Here is a 21625-nt window from a genome sequence, read left to right on the forward strand (position 1 = left end):
AACTATCAACATCAGAGGCCCGAGACTGTTCAACCACGCTTCCACTACACATAAGGGACATAACTGGCCGACCCCTCACAGTGTTCAAGAGAGAACTATCAACATCAGAGGCCCGAGACTGTTCAACACGCTTTCCACTACACATAAGGGACATAACTGGCCGACCCCTCACAGTGTTCAGAGAGAACTATCAACATCAGAGGCCCGAGACTGTTCAACACGCTTCCACTACACATAAGGACATAACTGGCCGACCCCTCGCAGTGTTCACGAGAGAACTATCAACATGAGAGGCACATAATCGGTTCAGGAACTGAACCCCAGAATTCCTTTGGCTAAGTAAATAACAATCTTTTGACGCTAGTTACAAAATTATTAATGTTAAATATACAGTTCTTTGCGAGCGCTTCGGCTTGATACCTGCTTGATGGGGTTCTGGGAGTTCTACTCCCCAAACCCAGTGCGCCTGACAGATGGGTGGACAGCGCTTCGCATTCGCAGTCCTGAGGTCCCGGGTTCGATGCCGGTGAAGGCGGAGACAAATGGGCAAAAAGGTTTACCTAGCAGTAAAGAGGTACCAGGGAGTTAGACAACTGATACGGGCTGCTTCCTGAGGGAGGGGGGGGGGGGGTAAACAAAAAGGAGGCCCGGTCGAGGACAGGGCCACGGGGACGCTAAGCCCCGAAATCATCTCAAGATAACCTCAAGATAAGCCAGGCTCGACTTGTGAGAGTTTGGTCCACCAGGCTGTTGCTTGGAGCGGCCCGCAGGCCCACATACCCACCACAGCCCGGTTTGGTCCGGCACTCCTTGGAGGAATAAATCAAGTTTCCTCTTGAAGATGTCCACGGTTGTTCCGGCAATATTTCTTATGCTCGCTGGGAGGACGTTTGAACAACCGCGGACCTCTGATGTTCATACAGTGTTCTCTGATTGTGCCTATGGCCTGGGTTCGTATCCCGGCCGGGGAAGATTGACTGGGAGCCAATCCTTTAGTGTATGTCTCTGTTCACCCAGCAGTGAATAGGTACCTGGTTGTTTAAACGATTTGGCGGGTCGTATTCCAGGGAGAATTAAGATTAAGGACTTGCCCGAGACGCTACGCGTGCTGGTGGCTGTACAGGAATGTAACAACTCTTGTATAGAAAAACAAAATAAAAAATGTAGATATACAACAGAAGCACAATGGAGTTACAGCAAACAAAACAGGTACAGCAAAATGCAGGAAAAGTACAATGTAAGCTAACATGTGTACATGTAACTGAGGTACATGTGTACATGTAACAGAGGTACATATATACATGTAACCGAGGTACATGTGTACATGTAACTGAGGTACATGTGTACATGTAACTGAGGTACATGAGTACATGTAACAGAGGTACATGTGTACATGTAACTGAGGTACATGTGTACATGTAACAGAGGTACATGTGTACATGTAACAGAGGTACATGTGTACATGTAACTGAGGTACATGTGTACATGTAACTGAGGTACATGTGTACATGTAACAGAGGTACATGTGTACATGTAACTGAGGTACATGTGTACATGTAACAGAGGTACATGTGTACATGTAACAGAGGTACATGTGTACATGTAACTGAGGTACATGTGTACATGTAACCGAGGTACATGTGTACATCTGGTCTGGTCAACACATGTGTACATGTAACTGAGGTACATGTGTAACCAGAGGAGGTCGAGCAACCTAATCAGCTGAGCACTAACAGCCATCAGGGTGGATACCAGATCACCCCCCCCCCCCCCACAACAAATCCCCCTCTCACTCACTGCCCCCCCACCCAAACCCCCTCCTATAAACCCCCTCTCCCCCCCCCTACCCAGACTTCTCCCCCCTCTCCCCTCCCCTCCCCCCCCCAAGGCCCCTCAACCCCCCACCCCCACCCCGCCCCTCACAAAGCTTGTCAATGGGCCACTGTTAAACTAGTTGGGTGGCTATTGCTTCCACCACCAAACCACCGCGGTTAGCCGTGGTCAGTGGGGCCGTCCGCTTTATAACTGCTTCCCCAACGGCGTAAATGCAGCGGTTGCTCCCTTAACGGACACCTCCAACAAGGTGACACTAGGTGAGTACAAGAACCAGGCTATAGCAGAATAACAGACAGTACAATAATCAGCCTACCAGTGACTGCAATTCATCAATACACACGTAACTCAACTACTCATCAGCGTATTTAATCAACGACACATCAAAGACACACTCATCTGTACTGAGCTACTAAACACCTCAAATGATAGGAAGTGTTGATAGTTAAAATAGAGATCTTAAATGTAGTTATTGTCCTTGTATATAAGTCACCGGAGGCAAACCCTCAGCAGTTTAAGACCAACTAATGAAAATAGAACACTGCTTGGAAAACCTCACAAAACCAGCTCCGAACATCATCCTGCTTGGGGACTTCTACCTACGGCGCCTGAAATGGAAGACCCTAGCTGATTCAGTTGTATCAGAGAGAAATTGAAATAAGTTTATTGAGGAATAAATACACACAGAGGGATGAGGTAGCTCAAGCTATTCTCGCCCCATTCAGTACGTGTTCATATATAATATATATATATGTTATACCTAGTAGCCAGAACGCGGTTCTGGCTACTATGCATGGTCCGATTTGCCTAATAAGCCAAGTTTTCCTGAATTTCAATATTTTTCTATTTTTTTCTTATGAAATGATAAAACTATTCATTTCATTATGTATGTTATTTTTTTTTTTAAATTTGAGTTACAACTAACGGAGATATATGACTGAACCCAACCTACCCTACCTAACCTAACCTAACCTAACCTACCCTACCCTACCTAACCTAACCTATCTTAACCTAACCTAACCTAACCAAACCTAACCTAACCTAACCCAACCTACCCTACCTAACCTAACCCAACCTACCCTACCTAACCTAACCTAACCTATCTTAACCTAACCTAAACTAACATAACTAAATCAATAATTTATATTCTTAATATAATAAAAAAAATTAAAAACCAAATGGAAACAATTTATTGAAATAAAGAAAATCACTCGGCCTATGAGGCAAATTCGGGTTTACATAGTAGGTCGAGAAGCGCGTTCTGGCTATTATTATTATTATTATTATTTTATATATATATATATATATATATATATATATATATATATATATATATATATATATATATATATATATATTATATATATATATATATTAGTATATTTTGGTAGCAGTCTTTCCTGTAGACATATATTTTTAAATATGACCGAAAAAGTAAGATTAATAATTCTAACACGAATTTTCTCAATCTTTCGTACAGTACGCTTCACTGTTGGAGGTAAATCAAAAATCAATTCTCCAAAATTCATTTTTATTTTTAGTCTGACGCGACACGGGCGCGTTTCGTAAAACTTATTACATTTTCAAAGACTTTAGTTCACAAATACACAACTGATTAGAACTTACGTATCTCCGATTTTATATCTATATTTGAGTGAGGTGGGAGGGGTGATGTGGCATTAACACAAGACAGAACAAGAGGGGATATTAATAGGGTATTAAAAGTATCAACACAAGACAGAACACAAACAATGGGTATTGAATAGAAGTGTTTGTAGAAAGCCTATTGGTCCATATTTCTTGATGCTTCTATATTGGAGCGGAGTCTTGAGGTGGGTAGAATATAGTTGTGCAATAATTGGCTGTTGATTGCTGGTGTTGACTTCTTGATGTGTAGTGCCTCGCAAACGTCAAGCCGCCTGCTATCGCTGTATCTATCGATGATTTCTGTGTTGTTTACTAGGATTTCTCTGGCGATGGTTTGGTTGTGGGAAGAGATTATATGTTCCTTAATGGAGCCCTGTTGCTTATGCATCGTTAAACGCCTAGAAAGAGATGTTGTTGTCTTGCCTATATACTGGGTTTTTTGGAGCTTACAGTCCCCAAGTGGGCATTTGAAGGCATAGACGACGTTAGTCTCTTTTAAAGCGTTCTGTTTTGTGTCTGGAGAGTTTCTCATGAGTAGGCTGGCCGTTTTTCTGGTTTTATAGTAAATCGTCAGTTGTATCCTCTGATTTTTGTCTGTAGGGATAACGTTTCTATTAACAATATCTTTCAGGACCCTTTCCTCCGTTTTATGAGCTGTGGAAAAGAAGTTCCTGTAAAATAGTCTAATAGGGGGTATAGGTGTTGTGTTAGTTGTCTCTTCAGAGGTTGCATGGCTTTTCACTTTCCTTCTTATGATGTCTTCGATGAAACCATTGGAGAAGCCGTTATTGACTAGGACCTGCCTTACCCTACAGAGTTCTTCGTCGACTTGCTTCCATTCTGAGCTGTGGCTGAGAGCACGGTCGACATATGCGTTAACAACACTCCTCTTGTACCTGTCAGGGCAGTCGCTGTTGGCATTTAGGCACATTCCTATGTTTGTTTCCTTAGTGTAGACTGCAGTGTGGAAACCTCCGCCCTTTTCCATGACTGTTACATCTAGAAAGGGCAGCTTCCCATCCTTTTCCATCTCGTAAGTGAAACGCAGCACGGAACTCTGCTCAAATGCCTCCTTCAGCTCCTGCAGATGTCTGACATCAGGTACCTGTGTAAAAATGTCGTCAACATACCTGCAGTATATGGCCGGTTTCAAGTTCATGTCGACTAAGACTTTTTGCTCGATGGTACCCATGTAGAAGTTTGCAAACAGGACACCTAGGGGAGAACCCATGGCGACCCCATCTACTTGCTTATACATGTGCCCATCCGGGCTCAAGAAGGGTGCCTCTTTAGTACAAGCTTGGAGTAGTTTCCTCAGAATATTTTCTGGCATGTCAAGAGGAGTACAGGCTGGATCACGATACACTCTGTCGGCTATCATTCCAGATCAAGACTAAAGTCTTTGAAAATGTAATAAGTTTTACGAAACGCGCCCGTGTCGCGTCAGACTAGAAATAAAAATGAATTTTGGAGAATTGATTTTTGATTTACCTCCAACAGTGAAGCGTAATGTACGAAAGATTGAGAAAATTCGTGTTAGAATTATTAATCTTACTTTTTCGGTCATATTTAATAATATATATATATATATATATATATATATATATATATATATATATATATATATATATATATATATATATATATATATATATATATAACAAGGAAGGGAGTACCACCTCTGGCTGAATCACGACCGTACAAAAGATGATGGTAGCCGAGGGTATTTGCCTATCATCCCGACGGCGCCCTGATGGTAATCTTGGGCATGGTGTTTTATCAGATCACCTCACTTTTTGAGGCCACGTGAGCAACACAAATGCAAACAAGGCTGAATGGTCCCCAGGCATATATGCAACTGAAAACTCCATACTCCAGAAGTGACTTGAGCATAGTGCCAGGAGCACTATGCAACTGGTGTACAGGAGGCCTTATAAGATAAAAGGAGATAAAAGTGGTTTTCAAAAGCGAGGACACAAAAGAGGAAATTTTAGCAAAGAAGAGCAGCCTACTCAATGTCCTGAAGTGTAAAAAGGTATTCCTGCAGAGGGATATGACCAGGGAGGAGAAACGGAGGGCAGCAGCAGCAAGAAAGGAGAGCAAGGAGAGGAAAAGGAATCAGGGAATCACAACCCAGAACCCTACGATCCCAGAAGGGAGTGGGGAACCCTCCACAGGCAATTTAACAGCCCCAGTGGGAAGAGGACCACACCCATCTCCCACCCAATAGAAGCCCTACCTGCCCCAGCCCCTACACTCCTCCATCACCCTAAGCCCTCCCTTCTCCCCCACCCCCCAAGCCCTCCCTTCCCCCCAAACCCCCCTCTTCTCCCCATCACCCCAAGCCCTTCCTTCTCCCCCACCCCCTCCAAGTCCTCCCTTTGCCCTACCCTCTACAAACCAGATCCTCCCAGCCCCCCCCCCCACAACCCAGGTCCCCCTCACTCTCCGCTCCCCTCACGACCCAGGGCCCCCTCCTTCCCCCTCCCCACCCCAGACCCTCCATGTTTACCTACTCCAGTGGAAGCAACAGAAACTGTGAATGGACAGAAAAGAGTCAGCTTCAAGGTGATGTACACAAACATAGATGGGATTACAAGCAAGGCAAGTGAACTTAGGAAAAGAGCACAAGAAGTAAACCCAGATGTAATTGGAATCACGGAAACAAAACTCTCAGGAATCATAACAAATGTGGTGTTCCCCAGGACTACACTGTAATAAGGAAAGAAAGGGAGGATAGGGGAGGAGGTGGAGTGGCCCTACTCATGAGAAAGGAATGGAGTTTTCAAGGAGATAGTTATCCCAGGCTGTGAAGGGTTTAGAGACTACATAACTGGCACCATGACTATGGGAGGACCTAGAGTAGTAGTAGCAGTGATACATAACCCTCCACCAAATGACAGAAGACCCAGGCATACACATTGTATGACAACAACAACATGGCAGTTAACACTAAAATTGAGAAGGCAGCCTCTGCTGCCTGCAGAAATTGATCCCATCTGCTCATCATGGGAAACTTCAATCACGGAAGGATAGACTGGGAGAACAAGGAACCGCATGGAGGAGAGAATACATGGAGAGTCAAACTAGTGGAACCCACTAGGATGAGGGGAAATGATGAACTCAAGACTCGACCTAGTTTTCACTCTGAATTACTCCGACATAAACGAAATTGACTTCGCGGCCCCTGTAGCAATGAGCGATCACAGTGTACTGACGTTTGAGTATCTGGTCGAAGAATGGCTAAAGTACTCGAGAAAGGGAACTGGAAGCAAAAGGCTGGCATTCCGCAAGGGAAATTACGAGGAGATAAGAAAATTCCTTACGGATATAACATGGGAAACAGAGCTCAGGGGAAAGACGGCCCAAGACATGATGGAATACATCACGCAGAAGTGTAAGGAGGCAGCAGAAAAGTTTATCCCGCCCCAAAAGGCAAAAAATGAAATGCAGATGAGAAACCCATGGTTTAATGAGAGATGTAAGCTAGCTAAGCAACAAAGTAAAAGAGCATGGAGAAACTATAGAAATAAGAGAACACTTGAGAACAGAGAAGGTTACCAGAGAACCAGGAATAAATACGTCAGGGTGAGAAGAGAGGCAGAAGGGCAATATGAAAACGACATAGCAAGCAAGGCTAAGACCCAACCCAAATTGCTGCACAGACACATCAGGAGAAAGACAACAGTGAAGGAACAGGTAATGAAACTGAGTATAGGGGCAGACAGATTCACTACAAACGACAAAAAAGTGTGCGAGGAACTCAATATGAAATTCCGGGAAGTCTTCACATTAGAGCAAGAAGAAGGTCCAGAGATAAGAGAAGGAATAATTACCTAGGCACCACTGGAGGAACTTGAGATTACCAGTGGAGATGTAAGGAAGCTTTAGCTAGAGTTGGATGTGACAAAGGCTATAGGCCTGGATGGAATATCACCATGGATACTAAAGGAAGGAGCAGAAGCACTGTGCCTGCCACTCTCCATGGTGTATAAAAAATCACTGGTAACAGGTGAACTGCCAGAAATTTGGAAGGCAGCAAACGTCCCGATATACAAGAAGGGGGATAGACAGGAGGCACTGAACTACAGGCCAGTGTCTCTAACTTACATACCATCTTCAGGTTATCTTGAGATGATTTCGGAGCATTTTAGTGTCCCCACGGCCCGGTCCTCGACCAGGCCTCCACCCCCAGGAAGCAGCCCGTGACAGCTAACACCCAGGTACCTATTTTACTGCTAGATAACAGGGGTATAGGGTGAAAGAAACTCTGCCCATTGTTTCTCGCCGGCGCCTGGGATTGAACCCAGGACCACAGGATCACAAGTCCAGCGTGCTGTCCGCTCGGCTCCAAGTTAATGGAGAAAATTGTGCGAAAAAAGCTAGTGGAACATCTGGAACGAAGGAACTTTGTGTCACAACACCAACATGGTTTCAGGGATGGCAAGTTCTGCCTCACAGGATTAATTGAATTCTACGATCAGGCAAGAAAGAGAGGGGTGGGCAGACTGCATATTTTTGGATTGCCAGAAAGCCTTTGACACAGTGCCACACCAGAGACTGGTGCGAAAGTTGGAGATGCAGGCAGGAGTGAAAGAGCAGGTACTCCATTGGATAAGGGAGTACCTAAGTAACAGAAGGCAGCAAGTCACTGTCTCAGATTGGCGAGACGTCACCAGTGGGGTCCCGCAGGGTTCAGTGCTTGCATCCATACTGTATCTTATATATGTAAATGATCTTCCAGATGGCATAGAATCATTCCTCTCATTGTTTGTTGATGATGCAAAAATTATGAGGAGGATTAAGATGGAGGAAGACAGTATGAGACTACAAGATGAGCTAAACAGACTGTATGAATAGTCCAACAAATGGCTACTAAAGTTCAACCCGAGTAAATGTAAGGTAATGAAACTAGGCGGTGGAAACAGGAGGCCAGACACAGGTTACAGAATGGGAGATGAAGTCCTTCATGAAACGGACAGAGAGAAGGATCTAGGAGTTGGTATCACCCCAACCCTGTCTCCCATATCAAAAGAATTACATCTGCGGCATATGCGAGGCTGGCTAACATCAGAACTGCCGTCAGGAACCTGTGTAAGGAATCATTCAGAACCTTGTATACCACATATGTAAGACCAATCCTGGAGTATGCGGCCCCAGCATGGAGCCCGTAGCTTGTCAAGCACAAGGGGAAGATTGAAAAAGTTTAGAGATATGCCACTAGGCTAGTCCCAGAACTAAGAGGCATGAGTTACGAGGAAAGTCTGCGAGAAATGCACCTCACGACACAAGAAGACAGAAGAGTAAGGGGAGACATGATCACTACCTACAAAATTCTCAGAGGAATTGACAGGGTAGATAAAGATAAACTGTTTAACACGGGTATACGCGAACAAGGGGACACAGGTGGAAACTGAGTACCCACATGAGCCACAGAGACGTTAAAAAGAACTTTTTCAGTATCAGAGTAGTTAACAGATGGAATGCATTAGGCAGTGATGTGGTGGAGGCTGACTCCATACACAGTTTACAATGTAGATATGATAGAGCCCAGTAGGTTCAGGAACCTGCACACCAGTTGATTGACAGTTGAGAGGCGGGACCAAAGAGCCAGAGCTCAACCCCCGCAAGCACAACTAGGTGAGTACACACACACACAACAATAATAACTGTGTTTCAAGGGGTCAACCACCACACTGAATGAAGGTCAGGTACAAATTAAATCTCCCACAAGAACTTTAGTAATTCCCTCCACTACCCTCTGCCACCCTTCCCTTCTCTCCAGTACCCTTCCCTCTGCCACCCTTCCCTTCCCTCCAGCACCCTTCCCTCTGCCACCCTCCCCTTCCCTCTGCCACCCTTCCCTTCCCTCTGCCACCCTCCCTCCCTCCCTACCTCACAAGAATCAATACTAAAACAAGGCCTGCCTCACAGAGCTGTCAAACTGGGAGGCACTTGTTGCAGCGGGTCCGTCCGTCCTCCTGGTGCTGTGTACAGCTTATTGAAGCTGCCCTCCCCACACCGCCCTGCTCCCCTGACCCGCATCTCCCTCCACATGTTGCCTCACTCCTTTAATATATATATATATATATATATATATATATATATATATATATATATATATATATATATATATATATATATATATATATATATATATATATATATCTCTCTCTCTCTCTCTCTCTCTATCTCTATCTCTCTCTCTCTCCCTCTCTCTCTCTCATCTTTGCCACGTCAAGGTTATTACTCTCGCCTGCGCTCTAGAGAATACAAATTTACAAGTTTTAATCGGCCTCAATAAGTTAGATGTTTATAAAGATGATTCTAGCGGTAAAGGATCTTTGCAGGCTCACTAGGTCAGCAATTTCTTCGGCTCTGAATGGGGCTGTTAATTATTTATGTATATATACAAGAGTTGTTACATTCTTGTACAGCCACCAGCACGCGTAGCGTTTCCGGCAGGTCCTTAATCCTATGTGTTCCCTGGAATACGACCCGCCCAATCGTTTAACAATCCTTCCCCGCCAGGATACAAATGGGTCTACCTTACCTACTTTGTGGTTACCTTGTGTTGGTTTCGGGGCTTAGCGTCCCCACGGCCCGGTCCTCGACCAGGCCTCCTTTTTTGTTACATCCCCACCCGCCAAACACACGCCGAAACTACGACGTTGGTACAACGTTCGAACAAAATTTAACACCTCCTAACCAGTTATAACAACCAATATAGCAAGTTGTAACAACGTTCTAATACGTCATAAACACGTTAAGCCAAGATGTAACAACTTTATGACAAGTTGTAACAAGCGGAAAATAGAGACAGTTACGGGATGTGTTTCCAGGGCACCAGGAAGCAGTCCGTAGCAGCTGTCCAACTCCCGGGAACCTATTTACTGATAGGTAATAGGGGCATCAGGGTGCAAGAAACTCTGCCCATTTGTTTCCGCCTTCACCGGGGATCGAACCCGGAACCTTAGGACTACGAGTCCCTAGCGCTGTCCACTCAGCTGTCAGGCCCCTGCACATGGGGCCAAACCATGGTCACATTTGCTGAAGGCTTTTGCGAAATTTGTATAAATTACATTGTTCCAGGAATCCGGGCCTGGTGCAGAGTGCATAGGCATACTGTTTATGGCTTCTTCAAAATCCAGTGGGGATAGGGCGACGTCTGATATATCATTTGATGTTGGTATCATATCCATGACAAATTCATTTGGGTTATCAATCTTTAGTGCGTTTAATGGCTCGCTGATAACAGTCGTACTGCTTCCTCAGTAACTCGCTCATTTCTTTGTTGTCATCGGTGAAAGTTCCATCTCCCTTTCGCAGGGGCCCGATACTAGATGTGTTTTTTTTTCATCTTCATTTTGCATAGGAGAACAAATATTTTGGATTTCTCTCTATTTCACTGATGGGCTTTTGCTCTCTTTGCCTCTCCTGGGTTTTGTATGATTCTTGTAGCTTTAGTTCAATTGTTTCTATTTCTCTACCTAACCTTCTTCGCCGTTCTTGAGATAGGGTGCGACTCTCAAGTTGTTCCACGATTCGTTTTCTTCGCCTATAAAAGGAACGACGTTCCCGTTCCAGTCTGCATCTCTTCATCACAATCAACTTGAGAATGGTCCAGGACGGACCATTCCGTCTCCGAGTCGTATGAGAATACGTTCCACATAATAAAAGTATTTGAGAAAGTGATCAGAAATCAGGTCACTAGTTTTATGGAGACCAATGACCTCCGCAACCCAGGCCAACATGGATTTAGAGCAGGAAGATCATGCCTCTCACAGCTACTTGACCATTACGACAAAATCACTGCTGAAGTATTAGAAGAAAAACAGAATGCAGATGTGGTATACACGGATTTCGCAAAGGCTTTCGATAAATGTGACCATGGGGTGATAGCACACAAAATGAGGTCAATGGAAATAACTGGTAAAGTAGGACGCTGGATACTCAATTTCTGTCGAACAGAACACAAGAGAGTAACAGTCAAACATATAAAATCGAGTCCAAGCGCAGTTAAAAGCTCTGTACCTCAAGGTACAGTCCTTGGACCACTGCTGTTCCTTATTCTTATATCAGATATAGACTCAAATACAAGGCAACGTTTCGTATCATCCTTTGCAGATGACACAAAAATCAGCATCAAAATTATCTCTGCTGAAGACATTGAAGACACAAGCAGATATTAACAAAGTTTTCGATTGGGCAGCAGAAAATAACATGATGTTTAACAGCGATAAATTCCAGGTACCCAGATACGGTAAAAATGAGAACCTTAAACATAATACAGGGTACAAAATGCAATCAAATTTGCCCATAGTTGGAAAACAGCATGTAAAGGATTTGGGAATAATGTCTGACGACCTAACGTTTAGGGAGCATAACCAAGCAAATATTGCGTCAGCCAGAAAAATGATCGGATGGATTACGAGAACTTTCAAATCCAGAGATCCCATCACCATGGTTGTACTCTTCAAGTCACTTGTGTTGTCCCGTCTTGAGTACTGCTCAGTACTCACTTCCCCCTTCAGAGCAGGAGAGATTGCTGAAATAGAGGGAATACAGAGAACATATACGGCACTCATAGACGAGATAAAGCACCTAAATTATTGGGATCGTCTCAAAGCTCTCCAAATGTACTCGCTAGAAAGACGACGGGAGAGATATCAAATAATATACACCTGGAAAATACTGGAGGGTCAGGTCCCAAATCTACACAGTAAAATAACAACATACTGAGGTGACCGATATGGAAGAAAATGCAGAATAGAACCAGTGAAGAGCAGAGGTGCCATAGGCACAATCAGAGTACACTGTATAAACATCAGAGGTCCGCGGTTGTTCAACGTCCTCCCAGCGAGCATAAGAAATATTGCCGGAACAACCGTGGACATCTTCAAGAGGAAACTAAATAGTTTCCTCCAAGGAGTGCCGGACCAACCGGGCTGTGGTGGGTATGTGGGCCTGCGGGCCGCTCCAAGCAACAGCTTGGTGGACCAAACTCTCACAAGTCAAGCCTGGCCTTGGGCCGGGCTTGGGGAGTAGAAGAACTCCCAGAACCCCATCAACCAGGAACCATGTTTGTGGTCTCATGTACACCAGAGGAACATGACAGGTCTCGTGTACACCAGAGGAACATGACTGGTCTCATGTACACCAGGGGAACATGACTGGTCTCATGTACACCAGGGGAACATGACTGGTCTCATGTACACCAGAGGAACATGACTGGTCTCATGTACACCAGGGGAACATGACTGGTCTCATGTACACCAGGGGAACATGACTGATCTCATGTACACCAGAGGAACATGACTGGTCTCATGTACACCAGGGGAACATGTTTACGGGTCAGTGCCTAGTCCCCTGGATACAGCAAGCTATGATTGATGGGAGGGAGAGATTACCAGCAGAGAGGTACGCTCTCCGTTAATGAATCAGTCCGCCACTCCGTAACAAACACAACTGTTTAGGCTTGATCAGACACACACAAACAACCAGCCAATAACCGACATATAGAAAACGTCGATATTACGGAGCTTTAATGTGAACTAATACATCGTTTTTTTTAACGAACTGGTCGATTCCTTAACAAATTAAACTATTAGGTGAGAGGCCTCGTGCTCTACACCATGTTGGCTCCCTGCACGGCCCACGGTTATCTTGAGATCTTGAGATGATTTCGGGGCTTTAGTGTCCCCGCGGCCCGGTCCTCGACCAGGCCTCCACCCCCAGGAAGCAGCCCGTGACAGCTGACTAACACCCAGGTACCTATTTTACTGCTAGGTAACAGGGGTATAGGGTGAGAGAAACTCTGCCCATTGTTTCTCGCCGGCGCCCGGGATCGAACCCGGGACCACAGGATCACAAGTCCAGCGTGCTGTCCGCTCGGCCGACCGGCTCCAGGCGCAACACGTACGGTGCACGTGTTGGCCCCCTGCACGGCCCACGCCGCGTACAAGGGTCATAACCACGTGCCAGGGGTCAAGGGTCACGTACGGCGCCAGCTCGTCCATAATTCACCGCCAGGGGACCCAAGGGAGGGGAGGGAAGTATCAGGGAAAGCGCCAAGCCATTACGACTATATAGCACTAGCAAGGGGTCCAGGTAAGGTTATGGGATGGGACGGTGGGAAGGAATGGTGCCTAACCACTTGGACGGTCGGAGGATTGAACGCCGACCTGCATGAAGCGAGGCCGGCGCTCTACCGTCCAGCCCAAGTGGATGGAGGGAACTGAGGAAATATGATGAGACGAGTGAGAGCGAAACGACCCCACAACAGGCAGGTTGATCCTGCCTCTCTCGCCTCCTGCTTGATGGGGTTCTGAGAGTTCTTCTACTCCCCAAGCCCGGCCCGAGGCCAGGCTCCTTACCTGGCCCAACCCGAGGTTTCTTACCTGGCCCGGCCCGAGGCCAGGCTCGACTTGTGCGAGCTCCCAAATCCTTGACGTGCTGCTTCCCTACTATGGGAAGATTTGATTGTGCTTTGTACCCTGTTACCTTGAGGTTACCTTGAGGTGCTTCCGGGGCGTAGTGTCCCCGCGGCCCGGTCGTCGACCAGGCCTCCTGGTTGCTGGACTGATCAACCAGCCTGTTAGACGCGGCTGCTCGCAGCCTGACGTATGAGTCGCAGCCTGGTTGATCAGGTATCCTTTGGAGGTGTTTATCCAGTTCTCTCTTGAACACTGTGAGGGGTTTGCCAGTTATGCCCCTTATGTGTAGTGGAAGCGTGTTGAACAGTCTCGGGCCTCTGATGTTGATAGTTCTCTCTTGAACACTGTGAGGGGTTTGCCAGTTATGCCCCTTATGTGTAGTGGAAGCGTGTTGAACAGTCTCGGGCCTCTGATGTTGATAGTTCTCTCTTGAACACTGTGAGGGGTTTGCCAGTTATGCCCCTTATATGTAGTGGAAGCGTGTTGAACAGTCTCGGGCCTCTGATGTTGATAGAGTTCTCTCTCAGAGTACCTGTTGCACCTCTGCTCTTCAACGGGGGTATTCTGCACATCCTGCCATGTCTTCTGGTCTCATGTGGTGTTATTTCTGTGTGCAGGTTTGGGACCAGCCCCTGAATTATTTTCCACGTGCAAATTATTATGTATCTCTCCCGCCTGCGCTCAAGGGAGTACAGATTTAGGCTCTTTAGTCGGTCCCAGTAATTTAGATGTTTTACTGAGTGGATTCTAGCAGTAAAGGATCTCTGCACGCTCTCTAGGTCAGCAATTTATCCAGCTTTGAAAGGGGCTGTCATTGTGCAGCAGTACTCCACTCTAGAGAGCACAAGCGTTTTGAAAAGTATCATCATCGGTATAGCATCTCTAGTTTGAAATGTACTTGTTATCCAATCTGTCATTTTTCTTGCAGTTGTGACGGCTACTTTATTGTGTTCTTTAAAGGTAAGGTCTTCCGACATGAGTACACCCAGGTCCTTTACATTGCCTTTTCGTTCTATTTTATGATTTGCCTGAGTTTTGTACGTGGTTTCTGCTTTTATATTTTCAATTTTTTCCGTAGCGGAAGAGCTGGAACTTATCTTCGTTAAACGCCATATTATTTTCTGTAGCCCATAGAAAGACCTGATTGACATCTGATTGGAGGTTAGCCGTGTCCTCTATGTTGTCTACTCTCATAAAAAGAGAAATGTGACCATGTTCACATTTCTCGAAAGCTTTTGCAAAGTCTGTGTATATTACATCTTGGTTTTGCTTGTCTTCCATGACACCTGAGGCCATGCCATAGTGATATAGCAACTGTAAGAGGCAGGGGCGCCCTGTTCTGAACCTGTATTGTTCAGTGTTGCGTTGATGTTGGGATTTCATGTGATTTGTAATCTTACTTCTTAGCACTTTTTGAATGATTTTTTATGATGTGTGTGTGAGGTTAGAGCTATTGGTCTATGATTTTTTGCATCTGCTTCACTACCTCCTTTGTAAAGAGCCGCGATCTACGTTGTTTTAAGTATTTATACTTAAATAATGATGCCAGTGATCTAGGGATGATGCCAGTATCTAGGCTCCGTCATATGTACATATAGTACATATAATAAATAATTATACATTATTGTTAAGGTCCTTGTAGTGTGCTAGATTAAAAGCACAGTGGTGGATCTGTATTAGAGATTAGGAGAGTGATATCTACGACTTATCTCAAGTGATGGGGGAGTGTACTGTGCCACCTGTGTACACCTGACTTGTGTACACCTGATAATACACACACACACACCTACCACCCCACACTCTGGCTCATCGTGAGTCATCACTAGTGTTGACTGTAGCATATTGACTGATACACTGTGTCCCTCGCAACATACACGTGACTGTGTATGTTTGTACACGTGCTAACCGGCCTCTCCTCCCTCATAATACATCGGGGTTTGACGCCACCTTCCCAAACGGACAAACTACTATGTACTAGAATGTTAATACTGTGTGGTTTGTTGTTGGGGTGTGAGAGGAAGGGCCACGTGGGCACGACTCCGCGAAAAACAATATACGTCTAGGGATATTCCAGTGATATAGGATCTAAAGACAGTCAGATATCTCATAAAGTGCGTCTCAACGTATTAAACAATATACCGCAGTGATTGTCATCCGACTTTTGTGTTTTTAGGGAAATAAGTTAAATTCGGGTATAGTCAACAAGTCCGCCGCCTGCCTGCCTGCCTGCCTGCCTGCCCGCCTGCCTGCCTGCCTGCCCGCCTGCCCGCCTGCCCGCCTGCCCGCCTGCCCGCCCGCCTGCCCGCCTGCCCGCCTGCCCGCCTGCCCGCCCGCCCGCCCGCCCGCCCGCCCGCCCGCCCGCCTGCCTGCCCGCCCGCCTGCCCGCCCGCCTGCCCGCCTGCCTGCCTGCCCGCCTGCCCGCCTGCCCGCCTGCCCGCCTGCCCGCCCGCCTGCCCGCCTGCCCGCCTGCCCGCCTGCCCGCCTGCCCGCCCGCCCGCCTGCCCGCCCGCCTGCCCGCCTGCCCGCCTGCCCGCCTGCCCGCCCGCCTGCCCGCCCGCCTGCCCGCCTGCCCGCCCGCCTGCCCGCCTGCCCGCCCGCCTGCCCGCCCGCCTGCCCGCCTGCCCGCCTGCCCGCCTGCCCGCCCGCCTGCCCGCCTGCCCGCCTGCCCGCCCGCCTGCCCGCCTGCCCGCCTGCCCGCCCGCCTGCCCGCCTGCCTGCCTGCCTGCCTGCCCGCCCGCCTGCCCGCCTGCCTGCCCGCCTGCCCGCCCGCCTGCCCGCCTGCCCGCCCGCCCGCCCGCCTGCCCGCCTGCCCGCCCGCCTGCCCGCCTGCCCGCCTGCCCGCCCGCCTGCCCGCCCGCCTGCCCGCCCGCCTGCCCGCCCGCCTGCCCGCCTGCCCGCCCGCCTGCCCGCCTGCCCGCCTGCCTGCCTGCCTGCCTGCCCGCCCGCCCGCCTGCCCGCCCGCCTGCCCTCGTGGTGCCAGGAGTCCGGAGGCAAAAGTTGCCAAGACGTTTAAAAACAAATCGCATCCCTCATAGAAACATCAAGAAATCATTGTTGTCCGCAGTGCTAAACTCTCTATATAAATAATTGTGTCAACCGTAAAAATTAAGATAATATACCTGAATATCACGTGAACAAATTACACACAAAATAAGTCTGTTGTGTGTAAATGAGGACCATCCCGGCCCCTCCCCCCCCCCCCGTGTTTGTGTGTGTGTGTGTGTGTGTGTGTGTGTGTGTGTGTGTGTGTGTGTGTGTGTGTGTGTGTGTGTGTGTGTGTGTGTGTGTGTGTGTGTGTGCGCGTGCGTGCGTGCGCGCGCGCGCTTACTAGTAATGTGGTGTCAACAAGTGTAATGTGCCCAGGTTACTAGTGCGCTGTACCAGACACTAGTCGCCTCCACTGAATGATAACTAGTGGGAAAATGCGAACACTGTACCCCTAACACGTGGACAAGATAAATTAAGAGTGCGACACGAGGTGGCAACACTGCCCGTTATACAGCCTCCTCCCTGCTGGTCCTTATCTTCAGGTTATCTTGAGATGATTTCGGGGCATTAGTGTCCCCGCGGCCCGGTCCTCGATCAGGCCTCCATCCCCAGGAAGCAGCCCGTGACAGCTGACTAACTCCCAGGTACCTGTTTACTGCTAGGTAACAGGGGCATTCAGGGTGAAAGAAAATTTGCCCATTTGTTTCTGACTCGTGCAGGAATCGAACCCGCGCCACAGAATTACGAGTCCTGCGCGCTATCCACCAGGCTACCTCCTTGTAGTAAAACTGAAAAAGAAATTCCTGATATTTAAAATTTGTGTTTAGCGAATTGGACTTGAAAACTTCATCCTAAAATTCTGAGTGTCTTAATAGAAAACGAGGAGAATAAATGAGGAGGTAAATATAACAGCCCCATAAGTACAATTATGCGGTATGACAGTAAGGTAATGTACTTATACTTAGTATTAAATCGTACTGTCAGTTCAGAGGATGGGTTGGGTCAACACCCACTCAAGATAACTGGTCCACTACTTTAACAACAACACTGAAGTATTCAGTAAATATGTCTGGGAAAATTGTGCACAGACTGCCACATGAAGGTAGATCACCAGCAGAGCTTTCAATGTCAACTCTGCCCAGCAGTCACACATAGTAAATGTGCCAACATGACTCATAATGGAAGTAAACATGGTTTCAGAGAACACTCTGCGTACTGGCTCTGCTCAAAGGATAATATTACTTTCTTGAAGATGATGGCAGTTCTGGATAAAATTCCTGCGCGGAACATAAAATCGCTAATAAATGCCTTAATAGAAATTTCAAATGTCTTCAAACAAATTGTCCATGACACCCAGGTGCAATCAGATGAGGCGCTGAGCACAGTTTCGGCGCCGCCACAGCAGAGTGCTGTGTCGGGGGCGCCGCCACAGCAGAGTGCTGTGTCGGGGGCGGCGCCACAGCAGAGTGCTGTGTCTGGGGCGGCGCCACAACAGAGTGCTGTGTCGGGGGCGGCGCCACAACAGAGTGCTGTGTCGGGGGCGGCGACACAGCAGAGTGCTGTGTCGGGGGCGGCGCCACAGCAGAGTGCTGTGTCTGGGGCGGCGCCACAACAGAGTGCTGTGTCGGGGGCGGCGACACAGCAGAGTGCTGTGTCGGGGGCGGCGCCACAGCAGAGTGCTGTGTCTGGCAAAGAAAAACAAACAAAACAAGGGCCCGAAACTTGTTATTATAAATGGGGTACCTGTTATCGTGAGATATCGGGAAGAACAAATGTCAAATATGTAAGAACGATCATCCTAGAAAGTACAGAATCCTCCTTAGTACAGGTAAATGCACCGAAAGCTGTGATTTTTTTCACCCAGAACTTCTTAAGAACTCCTTAGATAGGGAAGAGTGCTTCGATATGGAATGTCTAGCTTTCCATATAAGGGGTACCAGGCGAATAAGACCGGCAAACCGCCTGCTTGATGGGGTTCTGGGAGTTCTTCTACTCCCCAAGCCCGGCCAGAGGCCAGGCTTGACTTGTGAGAGTTTGGTCCTCCAGGTTGTTGCTTGGAGCGGCCCGCAGGTCCACATACCCACCACAGCCCGGTTGGTCCGGCACTCCTTGGAGGAATAAATCTAGTTTCCTCTTGAAGATGTCCACGGTTGTTCCGGCAATATTTCTTATGCTCGCTGGGAGGACGTTGAACATCCGCGGACCTCTGATGTTTATACAGTGTTCTCTGATTGTGCCTATGGCACCCCTGCTCTTGACTGGTTCTATCCTGCATTTTCTTCCTTCCATATCGTTCACTCGATATGAAATTAGAGAGAAAACGGAAATACTTTTCTCCTATGCAAAATCAAGATACAACACATCTAGTATCGGGCCCCTGCGAAAGGGAGATGGAACTTTCACCGACGACAACAAAGAAATGAGCGAGTTACTGAGGAAGCAGTACGACTCTGTTTTCAGCGAGCCATTAAACGCACTAAAAATTGATAACCCAAATGAATATTTCATGGATATGATACCAACATCAAATGATATATCAGACGTCACCCTATTCCCACTGTATTTTGAAGAAGCCATAAACAGTATGCCTATGCACTCTGCACCAGGCCCTGACTCTTTGGAACTCCATAGTCATCAAGAACTGTAAAAAAAAAGAAACGCTATCGCAGGCCCTTCACATTCTTTGGAGACAGCCTAGATACTGGCGTTATCCCTGACATACTAAAAACAGCAGAGATAGCACCACTCCATAAAGGAGGAAATAAGGCAGAGGCAAAAAATTACAGACCGATAGCACTAACATCGCACATCATAAAAATCTTTGAGAGAGTGCTAAGAAGTAAGATCACAAAATACATGGAATCACAGCATCTCCATAACCCTGGACAACATGGTTTCAGAACAGGGCGCTCTTGCCTGTCACAGTTGCTGGACCACTATGACATGGCATTAGATGCTATGGAAGACAAACAAAACGATGTAATTTACACAGATTTCGCAAAACACTTTGACAAATGTGACCATGGTGTTATTGCACATAAAATGTGTTCAAAAGGAATTACCGGGAAAATAGGCAGATGGATCAACAATTTCCTGACTAACAGAACCCAATGTGTAATAGTCAACAAAATAAAATCCAGCCCATCAACCGTGAAGAGCTCAGTCCCCCAGGGTATTGTGCTTGCTCCAGTACTTTTTCTCATCCTCATATCGGACATAGACAAGAACACAACCTATAGTACTGTATCATCCTTTGCAGATGACACTAGGATTTTCATGAGAGTAGACAACATAGAGGACACGGCAAATCTCCAATCAGATGTAGATCAGGTCTTTCTATGGGCTACAGAAAATAATATGGTGTTTAACGAAGATAAGTTCCAGCTCATGCGCTACGGAAAAATTGAAAACATAAAAACAGGAACCACGTACAAAACGCAGGCAAATCATAACATAGAACGAAAAGGCAATGTAAAGGACCTGGGTGTACTCATGTCGGAAGACCTTACCTTTAAAGAACACAATAAAGTAGCCGTCACAACTGCAAGAAAAATGACAGGTTGGATAACAAGAACTTTTCACACTAGAGATGCTATACCGATGATGATACTTTTCAAGACGCTAGTGCTCTCTAGAGTGGAGTACTGCTGCACGATGACAGCCCCTTTCAAAGTTGGAGAAATTGCTGACCTGGAGAGCGTGCAGAGATCCTTTACTGCTAGAATCCACTCAGTAAAACATCTAAATTATTGGGACCGACTACAGAGCCTAAATCTCTATTCTCTTGAGCGCAGGCGGGAGAGATACATAATAATTTACACGTGGAAAATAGTAGAGGGGCTGGTCCCAAACCTGCACACAGAAGTAACACCACATGAGACCAGAAGGCATTGCAGGATGTGCAGAATACCCCCGTTGAAAAGCAGAGGGGCAACAGGTACTCTGAGAGAGAACTATCAACATCAGAGGCCCAAGACTGTTCAACACGCTTCCACTACACATAAGTGACATAACTGGCCGACCCCTCACAGTGTTCAAGAGAGAACTATCAACATCAGAGGCCCGAGACTGTTCAACACGCTTCCACTACACATAAGGGACATAACTGGCCGACCCCTCACAGTGTTCAAGCGAGAACTATCAACATCAGAGGCCCAAGACTGTTCAACACGCTTCCACTACACATAAGGGACATAACTGGCCGACCCCTCACAGTGTTCAAGAGAGAACTATCAACATCAGAGGCCCAAGACTGTTCAACACGCTTCCACTACACATAAGGGACATAACTGGCCGACCCCTCACAGTGTTCAAGAGAGAACTATCAACATCAGAGGCCCGAGACTGTTCAACACGCTTCCACTACACATAAGGGACATAACTGGCCGACCCCTCACAGTGTTCAAGAGAGAACTATCAACATCAGAGGCCCGAGACTGTTCAACACGCTTCCACTACACATAAGGGGCATAACTGGCCGACCCCTCACAGTGTTCAAGAGAGAACTATCAACATCAGAGGCCCGAGACTGTTCAACACGCTTCCACTACACATAAGGGATATAACTGGCCGACCCCTCACAGTGTTCAAGAGAGAACTATCAACATCAGAGGCCCGAGACTGTTCAACACGCTTCCACTACACATAAGGGACATAACTGGCCGACCCCTCACAGTGTTCAAGAGAGAACTTGATAAACACCTCCAAAGGATACCTGATCA

General features: G+C 47.0%; 1 protein-coding gene across 9 annotated transcripts in view; it reads right to left on the reverse strand.

Moving 5' to 3' along the window:
- The window catches only part of LOC123765891 (phosphatase and actin regulator 2), a 568756-nt gene that overhangs the window by 262926 nt on the left and 284205 nt on the right, over positions 1-21625 (reverse strand). The gene's annotated exons all lie outside the window — the stretch shown is intronic.

The sequence above is a fragment of the Procambarus clarkii genome, chromosome 37 (genome assembly GCF_040958095.1).
Source record: "Procambarus clarkii isolate CNS0578487 chromosome 37, FALCON_Pclarkii_2.0, whole genome shotgun sequence".
NCBI lineage: Eukaryota > Metazoa > Arthropoda > Malacostraca > Decapoda > Cambaridae > Procambarus > Procambarus clarkii.